A 13,240-nucleotide genomic window follows, 5' to 3' on the forward strand; every position below is an offset into this window, starting at 1 on the left:
ATTCCAACATGACAATGACCCAAACACACGGCCAAGGCAACAAAGGAGTGGCTCAAAAAGAAGCACATTAAGGTCCTGGAGTGGCCTAACCAGTCTCCAGACCTTAATCCCATAGAAAATCTGTGGAGGGAGCTGAAAGTTCGAGTTGCCAAACGTCAGCCTCGAAACTTTAATGACTTGGAGAAGATCTGCAAAGAGGAGTGGGACAAAATCCCTCCTGAAATGTGTGCAAACCTGGTGGCCAACAACAAGAAACGTCTGACCTCTGTTATTGCCAACAAGGGTTTTGCCACCAAGTACTCAGTCATGTTTTGCAGAGGGGTCAAATACTTATTTCCCTCATTAAAATGCAAATCAATTTATAACATTTTCGACATGCGTTTTTCTGGATTTTGTTGTTGTTATTCTGTCTCTCACTGTTAAAATAAACCTACCATTAAAATTATAGACTGATCATTTCTTTGTCAGTGGGCAAACGTACAAAATCAGCTAGGGATCAAAGACTTTTTTCCCTCACTGTAGTATCACATATCGTGTAGCGACACACTCTAACCCTATCACTATGGGGCCGTCGATAAATGTCGTCACGCGATTTTGGACGATTTTGTACCCCCCCCCCCTTCGTCACACGGCGTCAAATATGACGTCACAAAGCTCTGCCCCCCCCCCCCCCCAAATCGCTTTAAACTATTGTAGTGCGTATTTAATGTGGTGCTGCACTCTGATGTTGGAAGAGAAAACATTTATTAAAAAGTATATTTAACTAAGTAGAACGTGTTGTCTATATTTATTTAAAGTTGCGCATTTTGACGTGACGTCACATTCCCCCCCCCCCCTCGTCACACATCGTCACAAATATTTGACCCCCCCCCCTAGGTGCGTGACGTCATTTATGGACGGCCCCTATGTAGTATTATGTTGCTGATTATTACTTTTCGTTATTGTTGTAAATGCTTCGCCTTGAAAGAGAGAGAACAAAAAAAATCCCGAGAAGGTTTGAACTTCTCGTTTTACAATCGGGGAAGTTCCAGAGTAGTGAGAGAGAGATGATCCACTATTACTAACTCGACTATATGAACTAGACGATACTTAGACTTACTAACTAGACTTACTATATTCTTAGGTTTTTTTCGGTAAAGTCACGTAGGTAAAAAATTAAAATTAATAAAAGTAAAATAAAAAATTTAATAAAAATCACGACGTTTCGGAGGCAACACAAGCTTCCGTCTTCAAGTGGAACCGTCACAGCCCGACAGCTGTATCGAGTGAGAGGAATTCCAAGAAACAGTATTTGTATATATACTGGTTGAGGGTGGGAGGAGCCAAGGTAGGCCCTGAATAATATTTTTGTGAAGTTCGGTGCGGCTGAAGCACGCTGTATACTAAGTAGACTTACTAACAGTGGCGGCTCGTCAATAGAGGGCGCAGGGGCGCCGCCCCCATCAATATTCCAGAAATATACATATACAAAATTTATATAAAAATACATAAATAAAATATTTTTTTCATACGATGTGCCGGCTGGTAGTAAGAAAAGCATCAGCATTTAATAAAAACTGGCTTTAATCGGTCAACTATTTTCTATGTTTTTCAATGTGTTTTATGCGGGGCGCCGGACAAATGGATGTCTATGTGAGACTTTACATTTTCGGACAGCATGTGACCTGAAGCTGGTCTCTAATTGGTTTCTTAAAGATTCTCCTCGGGGCGCAAGTCGTTGCGTCCCTGGCCAATCAGAATTGGATACATGTTATTTTATCCAATCTGATTGGTTCTCGTCACCTGTCATTCAAATTTACGCTGTAGGCCACTACTGCGAGTGCGAAGGCGACACCACTTTGACACTTGCTAGGCTGATCAAATTTTTTGTGTAAACAATGGCAGCAGTTCATCCAAATTCTGTAATTTATTTACAAAAAAACCCTTTCACAAGGCTTTCGCTGGAAGAAATAAAAAAGATAAAGGATCTCGGACCGGACCAACCCGATTTACAAATCCAGCAGCAGGCCAGTGACAGAGGACGAAGCTACACACGAAGCTTCACCCGCGCTTGTTATGAGAAACGGAGGTGGCTGGCTGGATGTGATGTTAGCAATTCTCTTTTTTGTTTTCCCTGTCTTTTATTTCAAAGTGTCGGCACTGAAGTTTTGTGGACAACGACGGGGGTAAGAGACCTCAAACATCTCTCTGACAAATGCAAACGTCATGAAAGTAGCCGCAGCCATATTGATAATAGCATGAAACTAACGTTTTTATGTTCAAGTAGGAAACATGCTTTTTGGTACTTTGGTCTGAAATGTATATAAAAGAGAAACATTTATGTTCAAGTAGGAAACATGCTTTTTGGTACTTTGGTCTGAAATGTATATAAAAGAGAAACATTTATGTTCAAGTAGGAAACATGCTTTTTGGTACTTCTTTTGGTCTGAAATGTAAATAAAGATCATCAAAATTTATATTCAAGTAGTCAAAATGGCTTTTGGTACTGCTTTATATTTATTTGCCCCCCTCAATAAAATTTAAAAAATGCGCCCCCCCAAAAATAAATATCACCAGCCGCCACTGCTTACTAACTATATTATACTCACTAGATTTACTAACTAGACTATTACTGACTCGACTATACGAACTAGACTTACGAACTAGACTATACTAAGCAAATAATAATAGATGGGTTTAAATTTTATGTTAGGTTTTGATCACTTAAATGAGTGATTGGCTGGGTGAGTGGGTGAGTGATTGACTGGGTGAGTGGGTGAATGATTGACTGGGTGAGTGATTGACTGGGTGAGTGATTGACTGGGTGAGTGGGTGAGTGATTGACTGGGTGAGTGGGTGACTGAGTGGGTGAGTGATTGACTGAGTGGGTGAGTGATTGACTGGGTGAGTGATTGACTGGGTGAGTGGGTGACTGAGTGAGTGTGTGAGTGATTGACTGGGTGAGTGATTGACTGGGTAAGTGGGTGAGTGATTGACTGGGTGAGTGGGTGAGTGATTGACTGGGTGAGTGGGTGACTGAGTGAGTGTGTGAGTGATTGACTGGGTGAGTGATTGACTGGGTAAGTGGGTGAGTGATTGACTGGGTGAGTGGGTGAGTGATTGACTGGGTGAGTGGGTGACTGAGTGAGTGGGTGAGTGATTGACTGGGTGAGTGATTGACTGGGTGAGTGATTGACTGGGTGAGTGGGTGACTGAGTGAGTGGGTGAGTGATTGACTGGGTGAGTGATTGACTGGGTGAGTGATTGACTGGGTGAGTGGGAGAGTGATTGACTGGGTGAGTGGGTGACTGAGTGAGTGTGTGAGTGATTGACTGAGTGAGTGGGTGAGTGATTGACTGGGTGACTGAGTGAGTGGGTGAGTGATTGACTGGGTGAGTGATTGACTGGGTGAGTGAGTGAGTGATCGGCTGGGTGAGTGGGTGACTGAGTGAGTGGGTGAGTGATTGACTGGGTGAGTGGGTGAGTGATTGACTGGGTGAGTGATTGACTGGGTGAGTGATTGACTGGGTGAGTGATTGGGTGAGTGGGTGACTGGGTGAGTGGGTGACTGAGTGAGTGAGTGATTGACTGGGTGAGTGGGTGACTGAGTGGGTGAGTGATTGACTGGGTGAGTGGGTGAGTTATTGACTGGGTGAGTGGGAGAGTGATTGACTGGGTGAGTGATTGACTGGGTGAGTGGGTGAGTGATTGACTGTGTGAGTGGGTGACTGAGTGAGTGTGTGAGTGATTGACTGGGTGAGTGATTGACTGGGTAAGTGGGTGAGTGATTGACTGGGTGAGTGGGAGAGTGATTGACTGGGTGAGTGATTGACTGGGTGAGTGGGTGAGTGATTGACTGTGTGAGTGGGTGACTGAGTGAGTGTGTGAGTGATTCACTGGGTGAGTGGACGAGTGACTGGGTGAGCCGGTGAGTGAGTGGGCGGTTAGGGGAGAAGGACGGGTGGGTGGGTATATGATGACACCTCGACGAGGTGTCCCCTCGCTTGTCGCCGTGAATGACGCCTTGGAGACAATGGGGATGGGGGGGGATGCCGCTTTGCGTTTCTGGACAATGCAGAGCCCTGGGGTCGGAGGGGTCGAGGGGGAGGGGGAGAAGAGATGGACTGCGTAGACAATGGGGCCTTCACACAATGGTGACGAAGAGTCACTGCGTACTACTGGCGATGATGCCGTGGATGATGACGAAGCTGCTGCCTCTGTGTCTATGCTGCAGTGTTGAGTCTGTGGTGCAGTGTTGAGCCTATGGTGCAGTGTTGAGTCTATGGTGCAGTGTTGAGTCTGTGGTGCAGTGTTGAGTCTATGGGTGGCGTTGAGTCTATGGTGCAGTGTTGAGTCTATGGTGCAGTGTTGAGTCTATGGTGCAGTGTTGAGTCTATGGTGCAGTGTTGAGTCTATGGTGCAGTGTTGAGTCTATGGTGCAGTGTTGAGTCTATGGTGGAGTGTTGAGTCTATGGTGCAGTGTTGAGTCTATGGTGCAGTGTTGAGTCTATGAGCAGTGTTGAGTCTATGAGCAGTGTTGAGTCTGTGGTGCAGTGTTGAGTCTATGGTGCAGTGTGGAGTCTATGGTGCAGTGTTGAGTTTATGGTGCAGTGTTGAGTCTATGGTGGAGTGTTGTCTGTGGTGCAGTGTTGAGTCTATGGTGCAGTGTTGAGTCTATGGTGCAGTGTTGAGTCTATGAGCAGTGTTGAGTCTATGAGCAGTGTTGAGTCTATGGTGCAGTGTTGAGTCTGTGGTGCAGTGTTGAGTCTATGGTGCAGTGTGGAGTCTATGGTGCAGTGTTGAGTCTATGGTGCAGTGTTGAGTCTATGGTGGAGTGTTGAATCTGTGGTGCAGTGTTGAGTCTATGGTGCAGTGTTGAGTCTATGGTGCAGTGTTGAGTCTATGATGCAGTGTTGAGTCTATGGTGCAGTGTGGTGCCACAGCGACGGGGCCGCTCTGCCGAGCCAGGGAGCCGCCCGGCTTCCCCCACCGCACTGCCCCCCATCACCCGCCCCACATAAGCACACACCCGCACGCATCCCCCCCCCCCCATAGAGCTGGAAGGGAAGGTTACCTGATCGACCGGTTTTTATCCGAGAGACCCTTATCGGGATTAATTCTCACGGTTTCCGGCGATCAGGGAATTGGATGACCTCCCCCGTGCTACGTGGTACCGCGGCGCTGCTGCCGGCCTTAATATGGTGTGGTCGCGGCGTGGGGCATTCGGCCACCGCGGTTGAGGCGCATTTCCCCCCACACACACCCCCACGAGTCAACGGGGCAAGCAGGGGAGGCACGAGACAGCATGAATAGCGGGGTCACAGGGGCTGTTGCGCATAGTCATGGGGGGTTGGGATAATTGCGCTTGAGCGCGCAGGCCCCATTGTTAGGAAGGGTAAGGGAGTAATTAGGATGTACGCCGCCAACGTCGCTCACTGATTAGCATATCAACAGCGCCTGGGGACTGCCGTGCGCGGGCTTGGGGTGCACGAGCCCATTGTTCAGCGCAGCATCCCCTTTGGAGGTAGGGAGGATAAATAGAGGAGCGCAGAGGGGAAATCGCTCTCTTACTCCAGCGCCAGGCGACCAGACGCAGCTCGAGCCAGCGACCCGGACGTCCGTGCGACGCACCGAGGCACGCGGTTAACACAAGGATCAGCGGACCGCCGTGGACACTTAACAGTGAGTAAGAAGGGGAATTAGAAGCATAGCCGATAAATAGGGAATAGGTACAGGTTTAGTGGAATAGGCCAGCCTCGTCGACTCACTGATTCAACATCAATTCGCAGGTGGCATATAATAAATCATTAATAGCGAAGCGTGGTCTCGCGTGATCTTGTCGTGCAGTGTGAGCGGGTGGGTGCGCTGTGTGCACAGTGGTTCGCCACGTGAGTGAGCGCTGCGCGGAGCTGAGCGCGCGGGTTGCGTGTGGGAACGCGTGTGGTACTGTGTGTGCGTAAGCTCGCGGCGTGCGTAATCGGCGTACCCCAGGTGCGCGATTGTAACGTGAGCGGCCAGCGCGGCGCAGAGAAGCGCAAGAGTGAGTGCCGTACAGAGCTGTGTGTGTGGGTGTGCGCGTACGTAATTAACCATGCCTGCTACGCGGACCCGCGGTGGAGTGGAACCCTCGGGCGACGGCTCCCACACCATGGGTGAGGAACTTAGCAGCGGTTCGCTTAGCAGCAGGGGGGCGATTGATGATGCTAGCCCGGCCGTTAGCATTATCGAGGGAGGGATTTCGGGGGCTAGCGACCCCCACAAATTGGTGTCGGAAGCGGTACGGACCCCCGCGTTACCTCACGCTAAAATAAGACTAATATTTACCGGCCGGGGGGCCCCTTCGTGGAAGGCATTCGCCCGCAATCTCTTAGGGGCCAAGGAAATTAATGGATGGACGGACGCGCAGGCAGTACGTCAACTTAATATGAATCTTGATGGGCGGGCAGCCGATTTTGTAGAAGCGTTACCCGCGAGCGCACAGACACAGCTAGAGGAGCTGATGCGCCGACTCGATCAGCGGTTTGGCACGCGTGACGAGGAGGAAGCAAAATCGGCCCTAGAGGCGCGCCGGCGCCAACCTGGCGAAGATCTACGTGATTACGCCGAGGATGTGCGCGAGTTAACAAAGATCGCACGCCCGGGGTACGCAACTGATGTTATTGAGGAACTGGCCGCCGAGAAAATCCAGCGGTACCTGTCTCGCACGGCGTGGTGGCAGCCAGACATGAGCTGCCCACGTCTTCCCTTTAACGCCCTTGTCGAGCGCGCACGTAAGTGTGAAAGAATTCACAGCGAACGCGCGCAGCTCCGGGGGCTGGGAGGAGAGCGCGCCATTGCGAGCCTGCTCTCGGAAGACGAGGAGGAGGAACAGGAGCTCGCGAGGACGGTAAGGGGCCGGGAAAGAGAGCCTCCAGTGTCCCGCGAGACAACCCCGGGATGGGTTGCCGGTATACAAACGGGTATAAAGGATGTCTCCGGCCAGGTAACCCAGATAGACAACAAGGTAAACCAAGTAGGTGAGAGGGTAACTCACGTAGGTGAGAGGGTAACCCAGGTACGCGAGGAAACGAATAAAAATATGACCCAACTGCAATCCTCCGTTGAGACCATCCGATCCGAAATGGGGGACCTACGCGCCACGGTGGGAGGGTTATCTGGGAGGGTAGCCCGACTAGAGGCAGAGGGTGGACAGCGGCGTAATGGGGGGGGAGGGAGCGGACCGGGGACCCGCTACGGAACCGCCCCCCCTCCCCGGGCATGTTATATGTGCGATCGCCGAGGGCATCTAGTGAGAGACTGTCCTGAAATCACCCGAGCTAGGCAGGCGCGGGGGTTAAACTCCAACGCCTCCTAGTGAGCGGACCAACTAGGGGTGCAATCGACGCGGTCCCGATACAAATAGACGATAATGAGAATAATGGCGAGCGAGTGATCTCCACACAGGTTCCAGCAACAACGCCCACAGAAACGGTGACTCCTGGCGACTGGCTGCGGGAGCTGGTGGCGGGGATCACGGGGGCCACGTCGCTGGTGGAAGGGGAGGTAAACGGAGTGCGTACCCGCATCCTACTGGACACGGGGGCGGTGGCCTCGCTCGTGAGCGCAGCGCACTGCAGCGCGATCGGGGTCGACGTGCGTCACCTGCAGGCCCCGGACCGCGCGCTGCACACTGCGAGCGGAGCCGGAATGGGGCTGCTGGGGAAAGCCACCCTAGAGGTCCGCATAGGCAGCCAGGTGTGCACGCAGGAGTTCTACGTGTCGAGTGCGTTGTGTCACGAGTGTATCGCAGGCACCGACCTCCTAGAACGGTTGGGACTCAACGTGCAACCCCGCCAGCGATGCGCCACCATGGAGAGCAACGGCGAGCGGATACCGTTCCTGGGACGAGAACCAACGCGCCGCCGCTTTGCACCTGTGGCCGCTATCCTGGCGACGGCAGTCACCATCGGCCCACTCACCGAGATGCTGGTGCCGGTGGCAACATCCCCCACCGACCCCGCGCTCCGACCATCAGGGGAGGTAATGCTAACTCCTCACCCGGAGTTGGCAAAACGGTATGGGGTTGTGGGATCCGCCACGTTGGTAAACGCAGATGGGGACCGATTGTTTATGCGGATGTTTAACCCCCACAATACCCCCGCGAGACTGCGAGCGGCTCATCTCAAGCTCAAGCCACGTAAGTGTTACATCGCACAACGCGAGGTGGGGTACCTCGGGCATCGCGTCAGCGAGGCAGGCGTGCGCACCGATCCGGAGAAGGTACGCGCCGTAGTGGAGTGGCCACGGCCAAGGAATCTGACGGAGATCAGATCATTTTTGGGGCTCGCCACCTATTATCGTCGATTTGTAAAGGGATTCAGCGAGATTGCACGCCCCCTCACCCAACTCACCTCCCCTAAGCACCCCTATCAGTGGACGGGGGCCTGCCAGACGGCCTTCACCACTCTCAAAGACCACCTCACCCACGCCCCCACCCTCGCTTTCCCCGATTTTACCACCGATTTTATTTTGGACACCGACGCCTGCAGCAGCGGGCTGGGCGCGGTGTTGTCACAGGTACAGGATGGGACGGAACGAGTCATCGCGTACGCCAGCCGGACCTTGAGTGGGGCCGAACTGAACTATTGCGTGACCCGCCAAGAGTTGTACGCCGTAATTTTCGCATGCAAACAGTTCCGGCCGTATTTGTACGGCAGGAGATGTCGCGTACGCACTGACCATTATGCTCTGCAGTTTCTGCTTACATTCAAGGAGCCGCGGGGGCAGATGGCCCGGTGGTTGGCGCAGTTGCAGGAGTACAACCTGCAAATCGAGTATCGGGCTGGCCGGACGCATGCAAACGCGGACGCCTTGTCGAGGCGACCCACGGTGTACGCCGAGACGAGGGCGGAGGAGGCCTGCCCGTGTTTCACGGGGGGACGCTGCCGGCAGGCAACGGACCCCCGAGAGGCCGCGGCCACTGACCCCCCCCCAGCGAGAGAGAGTGCAGTGTGCGCCACGGAAACCCTCACAGGTGGCACTGAGGATCCCGTCGACCGCCCGGCAAGCGCGGGACCCGCGGCTCGGGACCCGATTGGACGGATCCAGGAGGACGTCGGCTGCGCCTTCCCGGGCCTAAACGACGAGCGGCTGAGACAGACCCAGCAGCGAGATCCGGATCTGGCGGCAGTGGAGGCGGCACTGCGGGAGGAAAAGAGCGCCCTACCAGGACCCTGGAGCGGTTTGTATGCCCGGTTGTGTGTGCGGAACGGAGTGGTACGGGAGTTAACCGAGGCCGGCCAGCCGGGGTGCATCTGTGTTCCTGCCCAGGTGCGACCCCAGCTGCTACGGCTGGTGCATGACCACCCACTCGGGGGCCACGATGGGGAACGACGCACTCGAGAGACCCTGCGTCGCCAGTATCTCTGGCCCAAATTGGCACAAGATGTGGCCGCCTGGGTGCAGGGCTGCCGGGCCTGTCAGCAGTGTGGGCAAAAGCCGGCGAGGTACCAGGTACCCCTGAGGCCGTTCCGAGTCAGTCGGACGAATCAGTTGGTCGGAATCGACCTGCAGGGGCCCTTTCCACGATCCCACCGGGGCAACCGATATATTCTCGTAGCGGTGGAATACTTCACCCGCTACCCCGTGGCGGTGGCTATCCCGGATAAAACAGCCCTTGTAGTGGCCCGGGCCTTCGTGGAAAACTACGTACTTAAGTGCGGGATCCCCGAACGAGTCATTACCGACCAGGGTAGTGAATTCGAGGCCGAACTATTTCAGGCGCTGTGCCGAGAGTTCGGGATCCAGAAGGACCGAACCACGGCGTATCACCCCCAGGCGAACGGGATGGTAGAGAGGATGAACCAGACTCTGGCCGGGAAGCTTAAACGCATGGCGGCCGCGAATCAACAGGACTGGGACGAACACCTTCCCTATGCCCTGTTCGCCTACACCACCGCCGTTCACACCTCTACAGGACAGACCCCGTTCCTAATGATGTTTGGTCGCGAGTCTCGCCTGCCCGCAGATCTGCTGTTCGGTGTTCCTCCGCCGCAACGGGAGGAAGGGAGCCACCCCGTGGAGCACTTGCTGGAGACCCTGCGAGGGGCCAGGGGCCGAGCCTACCCGCACGGAGAGGCCGCGCACCAGCGGCAAGAGCAGGGCGCCCGACCCCGTATGGAGCCCCCCTTCTACACTGCGGGCTCCGAGGTGTGGCTGTACACTCCCCGCGTCGGTGCCGGACAGGTGGGGAAGCTGACCACCTACTGGCGAGGACCCTGGATTGTGAGACGGCAGATCTCACCCTGGACGGTACTGATTCAGGGAGGAGAGAGGGGCCGGGAGATGGTGGTCAACATCCGCCGACTGAAGCCGTGGCGAGCAGCCCCCGAGGGAGGGAGCCCCGCCGTCCAAGTACCCCGAAACCCCGGGGTCCCCCCACCCCCCGTGCCCGGGGGCCTCGCGCAGTACATGGGCCCCACGGAGCCCCGGGCTCCGAGGGGCCCCGGGCGGGGCCGGGGGCGACGAGGACGGCGACCCTTAAACCCCACCGCCTCTGAGTTTGTTCCCCAGCCCGCAGGTGCCAGAGGCCGAGGGGAGCCGTTGGAATGGAGGAGGAGACCACCGCCGGAGCCCCAGGAGACGGAGCCGCCACCCCCGAGGCCAGCCACAAGGGCCGGGCGAATCCCGCGGACCCCGCGGCGATACCTCGTGGGGGCAACCCAGGCGAGGTGCTCAAGTCAACCCGGGACGGGGACTGGCACCCCGGGGGGCTATGTGGTGCCACAGCGACGGGGCCGCTCTGCCGAGCCAGGGAGCCGCCCGGCTTCCCCCACCGCACTGCCCCCCATCACCCGCCCCACATAAGCACACACCCGCACGCATCCCCCCCCCCCCATAGAGCTGGAAGGGAAGGTTACCTGATCGACCGGTTTTTATCCGAGAGACCCTTATCGGGATTAATTCTCACGGTTTCCGGCGATCAGGGAATTGGATGACCTCCCCCGTGCTACGTGGTACCGCGGCGCTGCTGCCGGCCTTAATATGGTGTGGTCGCGGCGTGGGGCATTCGGCCACCGCGGTTGAGGCGCATTTCCCCCCACACACACCCCCACGAGTCAACGGGGCAAGCAGGGGAGGCACGAGACAGCATGAATAGCGGGGTCACAGGGGCTGTTGCGCATAGTCATGGGGGGTTGGGATAATTGCGCTTGAGCGCGCAGGCCCCATTGTTAGGAAGGGTAAGGGAGTAATTAGGATGTACGCCGCCAACGTCGCTCACTGATTAGCATATCAACAGCGCCTGGGGACTGCCGTGCGCGGGCTTGGGGTGCACGAGCCCATTGTTCAGCGCAGCATCCCCTTTGGAGGTAGGGAGGATAAATAGAGGAGCGCAGAGGGGAAATCGCTCTCTTACTCCAGCGCCAGGCGACCAGACGCAGCTCGAGCCAGCGACCCGGACGTCCGTGCGACGCACCGAGGCACGCGGTTAACACAAGGATCAGCGGACCGCCGTGGACACTTAACAGTGAGTAAGAAGGGGAATTAGAAGCATAGCCGATAAATAGGGAATAGGTACAGGTTTAGTGGAATAGGCCAGCCTCGTCGACTCACTGATTCAACATCAATTCGCAGGTGGCATATAATAAATCATTAATAGCGAAGCGTGGTCTCGCGTGATCTTGTCGTGCAGTGTGAGCGGGTGGGTGCGCTGTGTGCACAGTGGTTCGCCACGTGAGTGAGCGCTGCGCGGAGCTGAGCGCGCGGGTTGCGTGTGGGAACGCGTGTGGTACTGTGTGTGCGTAAGCTCGCGGCGTGCGTAATCGGCGTACCCCAGGTGCGCGATTGTAACGTGAGCGGCCAGCGCGGCGCAGAGAAGCGCAAGAGTGAGTGCCGTACAGAGCTGTGTGTGTGGGTGTGCGCGTACGTAATTAACCATGCCTGCTACGCGGACCCGCGGTGGAGTGGAACCCTCGGGCGACGGCTCCCACACCATGGGTGAGGAACTTAGCAGCGGTTCGCTTAGCAGCGGGGGGGCGATTGATGATGCTAGCCCGGCCGTTAGCATTATCGAGGGAGGGATTTCGGGGGCTAGCGACCCCCACAGCAGTGTTGAGTCTATGGTGCAGTGTTGAGTCTGTGGTGCAGTGTTGAGTCTATGGTGTAGTGGTGAGTCTATGGTGCAGTGTTGAGTCTGTGGTGCAGTGTTGAGTCTATGGTGCAGTGTTGAGTCTATGGTGCAGTGTTGAGTCTATGAGCAGTGTTGAGTCTATGAGCAGTGTTGAGTCTAAAGTAGAGTGTTGAGTCTATGGTGCAGTGTTGAGTCTATGGTGTAGTGTTGAGTTTATGAGCAGTGTTGCGTCTATGAGCAGTGTTGAGTCTATGTTGCAGTGTTGAGTCTATGAGCAGTGTTGAGTCTAAAGTGGAGTGTTGAGTCTACAGTGCAGTGTTGCGTCTATGAGCAGTGTTGAGTCTATGGTGTAGTGTTGAGTCTATGAGCAGTGTTGAGTCTAAAGTGGAGTGTTGAGTCTACAGTGCAGTGTTGAGTCTATGGGCAGTGCTGAGTCTACCGTGCAGTGTTGAGTCTATGGTGCAGTGTTGAGTCTATGGTGTAGTGTTGAGTCTATGAGCAGTGTTGAGTCTATGAGCAGTGTTGAGTCTAAAGTAGAGTGTTGAGTCTATGAGCAGTGTTGAGTCTATGGTGGAGTGTTGAGTCTATGGGCAGTGTTGAGTCTATGGGCAGTGCTGAGTCTATGGTGAGTCTATGAGCAGTGTCGAGTCTACGTGTTGCGCCGTTACCAGGGCGCTGTTACTTTACTCGCCACCACGCTCACAGGCCGATAGGGGGCAGGCTGGAGGCTGAGTGGGATGTGTGTCGGTTAACCGAAGGTAACCCCCCTGGGCATCTCGTGACCGGAAGTGGAGACCCCAGACCCCCACGGGGTAGGGGGGTGGGGGGTGGGGGGGGCTGGGGGCTAACGGTTCATTCCCGTCCCTTCCAGAGCCCTCTGGAAAGTTCGAGAGGGGGAGGAGGGGCGAGGGGCGGGGTAAGCCCCATCTTGTCTATAAAAGCCGGTCCCCTCTCAACGGCCACCGCCAGTGTTCGTCCACTCAAGATCCGAAGGCGTCTGAAGCAGAGGTCGCAACCGGGTACCCGATACCCGTACCCTACCCGTACCCTACCCGATACCCGTACCCTACCCGATACCTGGCGTTGAGAGTTGAGGGGGGTACGGGTACCCGTTTGCGACCCTGGTGCAGCCGGGTACGGGTAGACCGCGAG

General features: G+C 55.3%; 1 protein-coding gene across 1 annotated transcript in view; it reads left to right on the top strand.

The window, feature by feature from the left end:
* The window catches only part of LOC133359975 (uncharacterized), a 341,563-nt gene that overhangs the window by 121,077 nt on the left and 207,246 nt on the right, over nt 1–13,240 (top strand). The gene's annotated exons all lie outside the window — the stretch shown is intronic.

The sequence above is a fragment of the Lethenteron reissneri genome, chromosome 66 (assembly GCF_015708825.2).
Source record: "Lethenteron reissneri isolate LAM-NWPU_2019-01 chromosome 66, ASM1570882v1, whole genome shotgun sequence".
NCBI lineage: Eukaryota > Metazoa > Chordata > Hyperoartia > Petromyzontiformes > Petromyzontidae > Lethenteron > Lethenteron reissneri.